Here is a 7,859-nt window from a genome sequence, read left to right as displayed (position 1 = left end):
CCAGACCTATCCCAGACCTAACTTGTGTTATCCTCTAAAATATTGATCGAAACCGGGATAATCGACTGTTTCTGTGTGGTACCACATTACTACGTGATCCAAACCAGGAAAAGCCTAGAATATGGCCATCAAGTATGAGAAATATGCGGAAGTACGAGCTTGATGACTGCAAATCCCAGACCTAACCTAGACCTAACATGCGTTATCCTCTAAAATATTGATCGAAACCGGGTTTAATCGACTGTTTCATTGTGGTACCACATTAATACGTGATCCAAAGCAGAAAAAAACCCAGGATCTGTTCAACAAGTATGTGAAGTATGCGAAGGTAAGAGCCTGATGAGGGCAAATCCCAGAACTAACCCAGACATAACTTGCGTCATCCTCTAAAATATTTATCAAGGACAGGATTAATTGATTGTTTCAGTGTGGCATCACATTACTACGTGATCCAAAGCAGAAAAAAACCCAGGATCTGTTCAACAAGTATGTGTAGTATGCGAAAGTATGAGCCTGATGAGGGCAAATCCCAGAACTAACCCAGACAAAACTTGCGTTATCCTCTAAAATATTTATCAAGGACAGGATTAATTGATTGTTTCAGTGTGGCATCACATTACTACGTGATCCAAACCAGTGGAAGCCCAGGATCTGGCCAACAAGAATGAGAAGTATGCGAAAGTGTGAGCATGATGAGGGCAAATCCTAGACATAACCCAGACCTAACATGCGTTATCCTCTAAAATATTTATCAAGACCAAGTTTAATTGAATGTTCCTGTGTGGTACCACATTACTACGAGATCCAAACCAGAAAAAACCCAGGATCTGTTCAACAAGTATGTGAAGAATGCGAAGGTATGAGTCTGATGAGGGCAAATCCAAGGCCTAACCAAGACCCAACATGCGTTATCCTCTAAAATATTGATCGAAACCAGGTTTAATGGACTGTTTCAGTGTGGTACCACATTACTATGTGATCCAATCCAGAAAAAGCCTGGGATCTGTTCAACAAGTATTTGAAAAATGCGAAAATGTGACCCTGATGAGGGCAAATCCCAGACCTATCCCAGACCTAACTTGCGTTGTCCTCTAAAATATTGATGGAAACCAGGTTTAATTGGCTGTTTCAGTGTGGTACCACATTACTACGTGATCCAATCCAGAAAAAGCCCAGGATCTAGCAATCAAGTATGAGAAATATACGAAAGTACGAGCCTGATGAGAGCAAATCACAGACCTATCCTAGATCTAACATGCGTTATCCTCTAAAATATTGATCGAAACCAGGTTCAATGGACTGTTTCTGTGTGGTACCACATTACTACGTGATCCAAACCAGAAAAAACCCAGGATATGTTCAACAAGAATGAGAAATATGCGAAAGTATGAGCCTGACGAGAGCAAATCCCAGGCCTAACCTAGACCTAACATGCGTTATCCTCTAACATATTGACGGAAACCAGGTTTAATTGAATGTTTCATTGTGGTACCACATTACCACGTGATCCATACCAGAAAAAAACCAGGGATCTGTTCAACAAGTATGTGATGTATGCGAAAGTATGAGTCTGATAAGGGCAAATCCCAGGCCTAACCTAGACATAACATGCGTTATCCTCTAAAGTATTGATCGAAGCCGGGTTTAATCGACTGCTTCAGTGTGGTACCACATTACTACGTGATCCATACCAGAAAAAAACCAGGGATCTGTTCAACAAGTATTTGAAAAATGCGAAAATGTGACCCTGATGAGGGCAAATCCCAGACATATCCCAGACCTAACTTGCGTTGTCCTCTAAAATATTGATGGAAACCAGGTTTAATTGACTGTTTCAGTGTGGTACCACATTACTACGTGATCCAATCCAGAAAAAGCCCAGGATCTAGCCATCAAGTATGAGAAATATGCGAAAGTACGAGCCTGATGAGAGCAAATCCCAGACCTATCCTAGACCTAACATGCGTTATCCTCTAAAATATTGATCGAAACCAGGTTCAATGGACTGTTTCTGTGTGGTACCACATTACTACGTGATCCAAACCAGAGAAAACCCAGGATCTGTTCAACAAGAACGAGAAATATGCGAAAGTATGAGCCTGACGAGAGCAAATCCCAGACCTAACCAAGACCTAACATGCGTTATCCTCTAAAATATTGATCGAAACCACGTTTAGTTGACTGTTTCAGTGTGGTACCACTTTACTACGTGATCCAAAGTAGAAAAAACCCTCGATCATGTCAACATGTATGTTAAAACTGCGAAAGTATGAGCCTGACGAGGGCAAATCCCCGGCCTAACCTAGACCTAACATGCGTTATCCTCGAAAATATTGATCGAAACCAGGTTTAATCGACTGTCTCAGTGTGGTACCACATTACTACGTGATCCAAGCCAGAAAAAGCCCAGGATCTGGCCATCAAGTATGAGAAATATGCGAAAGTACGAGGCTGATGAGAGCAAATCCCAGACCTATCCTAGAGCTAACATTCGTTATCCTATAAAATATTGATCGAAACCAGGTTTAATTGACTGTTTCAGTGTGGTACCACTATACTACGTGATCCAAAGCAGAAAAAACCCTCGATCATGTCAACATGTATGTTAAAACTGCGAAAGTATGAGCCTGACGAGAGCAAATCCCAGGCCTAACCTAGACCTTACATGTGTTATCCTCTAAAATATTGATCGAAACCAGGTTTAATGGACTGTTTCAGTGTGGTACCACATTACTACGTGATCCAAACCAGAAAAAGCCTAGAATCTGGCCATCAAGTATGAGAAATATGCGGAAGTACGAGCTTGATGACTGCAAATCCCATACCTAACCTAGACCTAACATGAATTATTCTCTAAAATATTGATCGAAACCAGGCTTAATCGACTGTTTCAGTGTGGTACCACATTACTACGTGATCCAAACCAGAAAAAGCCTGGGATCTGTTCAACAAGTATTTGAAAAATGCGAAAATGTGACCCTGATGAGGGCAAATCCCAGACCTATCCCAGACCTAACTTGCGTTGTCCTCTAAAATATTGATGGAAACCAGGTTTAATTGACTGTTTCAGTGTGGTACCACATTACTACGTGATCCAATCCAGAAAAAGCCCAGGATCTAGCCATCAAGTATGAGAAATATACGAAAGTACGAGCCTGATGAGAGCAAATCCCAGACCTATCCTAGATCTAACATGCGTTATCCTCTAAAATATTTATCGAAACCAGGTTCAATGGACTGTTTCTGTGTGGTACCACATTACTACGTGATCCAAACCAGAAAAAACCCAGGATATGTTCAACAAGAATGAGAAATATGCGAAAGTATGAGCCTGACGAGAGCAAATCCCAGGCCTAACCTAGACCTAACATGCGTTATCCTCTAACATATTGACGGAAACCAGGTTTAATTGAATGTTTCATTGTGGTACCACATTACCACGTGATCCATACCAGAAAAAAACCAGGGATCTGTTCAACAAGTAATTGAAAAATGCGAAAATGTGACCCTGATGAGGGCAAATCCCAGACCTATCCCAGACCTAACTTGCGTTGTCCTCTAAAATATTTATCAAGACCAGGATTAATTGACTGTTTCAGTGTGGCATCACATTACTACGTGATCCAACCCAGTGGAAGCCCAGGATGTGGCCAACAAGAATGAGAAATATGCGAAAGTACGAGCCTGATGAGAGCAAACCCCAGACCTAACCAAGACCTAACATGCGTTATCCTCAAAAATATTGATCGAAACCAGGTTTAATCGACTGTCTCAGTGTGGTACCACATTACTACGTTATCCAAACCAGAAAAAGCCCAGAATCTGGCCATCAAGTATGAGAAATATGCGAAAGTACGAGCCTGATGAGAGCAAATCCCAGACCTATCCCAGACATAACTTGCGTTATCCTCTAAAATATTGATCGAAACCAGGTTTAATGGACTGTTTCAGTGTGGTACCACATTACTACGTGATCCAAACCAGGAAAAACCCAGGAACTGTTCAACAAGTATGTGAATAACGCGAAAATATGACCCTGATGAGGGCAAATCCCAGACCTATCCCAGACCTAACTTGCGTTATCCTATAAAATATTGATCGAAACCAGGTTTAATTGACTGTTTCAGTGTGGTACCACCTTGCTACGTGATCCAAAGCAGAAAAAACCCTCGATCATGCCAATATCTATGAGAAATATGCGAAAGAATGAGCCTGATGAGGGCAAATCCTAGACCTAACGCAGACCTAACATGCGTTATCCTCTAAAATATTTATCAAGACCAGGATTAATTGACTGTTTCAGTGTGGCATCACATTACTACGTGATCCAAACCAGTGGAAGCCCGGGATCTGGCCAACAAGAATGAGAATAATGCGAAAGTACGAGCCTGATCAGAACACACCGCAGACCTAACCAAGACCTAACATGAATTATTCTCTAAGATATTGATCGAAACCAGGTTTAATGGACTGTTTCAGTGTGGTACCACATTACTACGTAGACCAAACCGGAAAAAACCCAGGATCTGTTCAGCAAGTATGTGAAAAACGCGAAAGAATGACCCTGATGAGGGCAAATCCCAGAACTATCCCAGACCTAACTTGCGTTATCCTAAAAAATATTGATCGAAACCAGGTTTTATTGACTGTTTCAGTGTGGTACCACTATGCTACGTGATCCGAAGCAGAAAAAACCATCGATCAGGTCAACAAGTATGTCAAGTATGCAAAAGTATGAGCCTAATGAGGGCAAATCCCAGGCCTAACCTAGACCTAACATGCGTTATCCTCTAAAATATTGATCGAAACCAGGTTTAATGGTCTGCATCAGTGTGGTACCACATTACTACATGATCCAAACCAGAAAAAACCCAGGATCTGTTCAACAAGTATGTGAAAAACGCGAAAGTATGAGACTGACGAGGGCAAATCCTAGACCTAACCCAGACCTAACATGTGTTATCCTCTAAAATATTTATCAAGACCAGGTTTAATTGAATGTATCAGTGTGGTACCACATTACTACGTGGTCCAAACCAAAAAAAACCGAGGATCTGTTCAACAAGTATGTGAAGATTGCGAAAGTATGAGTCTGATGAGGGAAAATCCCAGGCCTATCCCAGACCTAGCTTGCGTTGTCCTCTACAATATTGATGAAAACCAGGTTTAATTGACTGTTTCAGTGTGGTACCACGTTACTACGTGAACCAATCCAGAAAAAGCCCAGGATCTAGCCATCAAGTATGAGAAATATGCGAAAGAATGAGCCTGATGAGGGAAAATCCCAGACCTAATCTAGAGCTACCATGCGTTATCCTCAAAAATATTGATCGAAACCAGGTTTAATCGACTGTTTCAGTGTGTTACCGCATTACTACGTTATCCAAACCAGAAAAAGCCCAGAATCTGGCATATCAAGTATGAGAAATATGCGAAAGTACGAGCCTGATGAGAGCAAATCCCAGGGCTATCCCAGACATAACTTGCGTTATCCTCTAAAACATTGAACGAAACCAGGTTTAATTGACTGTTTCAGTGTGGTACCACTATACTACGTGATCCAAAGCAGAAAAAACCCTCGATCATGTCAACATGTATGTTAAAACTGCTAAAGTATAACCCTGATCTGGGTAAATCCCAGGCCTAACCTAAACCTGACATGCGTTATCCTGTAAAATATTGATCGAAACCAGGTTTAACGGACTGTTTCAGTGTGGTACCACATTACTACGTGATCGAAACCAGAAAAAACCCAGGATCCATTCAACAAGTATGTGAAAAACGCGAAAGTATGAGCCTGATAAAGGCAAATCCCAGACCTATCCCAGACATAACTTGCGTTATCCTCAAAAATATTGATCGAAACCAGGTTTAATGGACTGTTTCAGTGTGGTACCACTTTACTACGTGATCCAAAGCAGAAAAAACCCAGGATCTGTTCAGCAAGTATGTGAAAAACGCGAAAGTATGACCCTGATGAGGGCAAATCCCAGACCTATCCCAGACATAACTTGCGTTATCCTCTAAAACATTGACCGAAACCAGGTTTAATTGACTGTTTCAGTGTGGTACCACTATACTACGTGATCCAAAGCTGAAAGAACCCTCGATCATGTCAACATGTATGTTAAAACTGCGAAAGTATGACCCTGATTTGGGTAAATCCCAGGCCTATCCTAGACCTAACACGCGTTATCCTCTAAAATATTTATCAAGACCAGGATTAATTGACTGTTTCAGAGAGGCATCACATTACTACGTGATCCAAACCAGTGGAAGCCCAGGATCTGGCCAACAAGAATGAGAAATATGCGAAAGTATGAGCCTGACGAGAGCAAATCCCAGACCTAACCTTCACCTAACATGCGTTATCCTCAAAAATATTGATGGAAACCAGGTTTAATTTACTGTTTCCGTGTGGTACCACTTTGCTACGTGAACCAAAGCAGAAAAAACCATCGATAAGGTCAACATGTATGTTAAAACTGCGAAAGTATGACCCTGATGAGGGCAAATCCTAGACCTAACCCAGACCTAACACGCGTTATCCTCTAAAATATTTATCAAGACCAGGATTAATTGACTGTTTCAGTGTGGCATCACATTACAACGTGATCCAAACCAGTGGAAGCCCAGGATCTGGCCAACAAGAATGAGAAATATGCGAAAGTACGAGCCTGATGAGAGCAAACCCCAGGCCTAACCTAGACCTAGCATGCGTTATCCTCAAAAATATTGATCGAAACCATGTTTAATCGACTGTTTCAGTGTGGTAGCACATTACTACGTGATCGAAACCAGAAAAAACCCAGGATCTGTTCAAGAAGTATGTGAAGAATGCGAAAGTATGAGACTGATCAGGGCAAATCCTAGACCTAACCTAGACCTAACTTGCGTTGTCCTCTAAAATATTGATCGAAATCAGGTTTAATCGACTGTTTCCGTGTGGTACCAGATTACTACGTGATCCAAACCAGAAAAAACCAAGGATCAGGTCAACATGTATGTTTAAAACGCGAAAGTATGAGACGGATGAGGGCAAATCCCAGGCCTATCCCAGACATAACTTGCGTTATCCTCTAAAATATTGATCGAAACCAGGTTTAATTGACTGTTTTAGTGTGGTACCACTTTACTACGTGATCCAAAGCAGAAAAAACCCTCGATCAGGTCAACATGTATGTTAAAACTGCGAATGTATGACCCTGATGAGGGCAAATCCCAGGCCTAACCTAGACCTAACATGCGTTATCCTCTCAAATATTGATCGAAACCAGGTTTAATGGACTGTTTCTGTGTGGTACCACTTTGCTACGTGATCCAAAGCAGAAAAAACCATCGATCCGTTCAACATGTATGTTAAAGCTGCGAAAGTATGACCCTGATGAGGGCATATCCCAGACCTAACCTAGACCTAACACGTGTTATCCCCTGAAATAATAATCAAAACCAGGTTTAATGGTCTGCTTCATTGTGGTAACACATTACTCCGTGATCGAAACTGGAAAAAACCCAGGATCAGTTCAACAAGTATGTGAAAAACGCGAAATTATGAGCCTGATGAGGGCAAATCCCAAACCTATCCCAGACATAACTTGCGTTATCCTCCAAAATATAGATCGGAACCAGGTTTAATTGACTGTTTCAGTGTGGTACCACTTTACTACGTGATCCAAACCAGAAAAGACCGAGGATCTGTTCAACGAGTATGTGAAAAATGCGAAAGTATGAGACTGATGAGGGCAAATCCTAGACCTAACCTAGACCTAACTTGCGTGGTCCTCTAAAATATTGATGGAATCCAGGTTTAATGGACTGCTTCAGTGTGGTACCACATTACTACGTGATCCAAACCAGAA

The sequence above is a fragment of the Colletes latitarsis genome, unplaced genomic scaffold (genome assembly GCF_051014445.1).
Source record: "Colletes latitarsis isolate SP2378_abdomen unplaced genomic scaffold, iyColLati1 scaffold0007, whole genome shotgun sequence".
Lineage (NCBI taxonomy): Eukaryota > Metazoa > Arthropoda > Insecta > Hymenoptera > Colletidae > Colletes > Colletes latitarsis.
Note: the sequence above shows the minus strand (reverse complement) of the source record.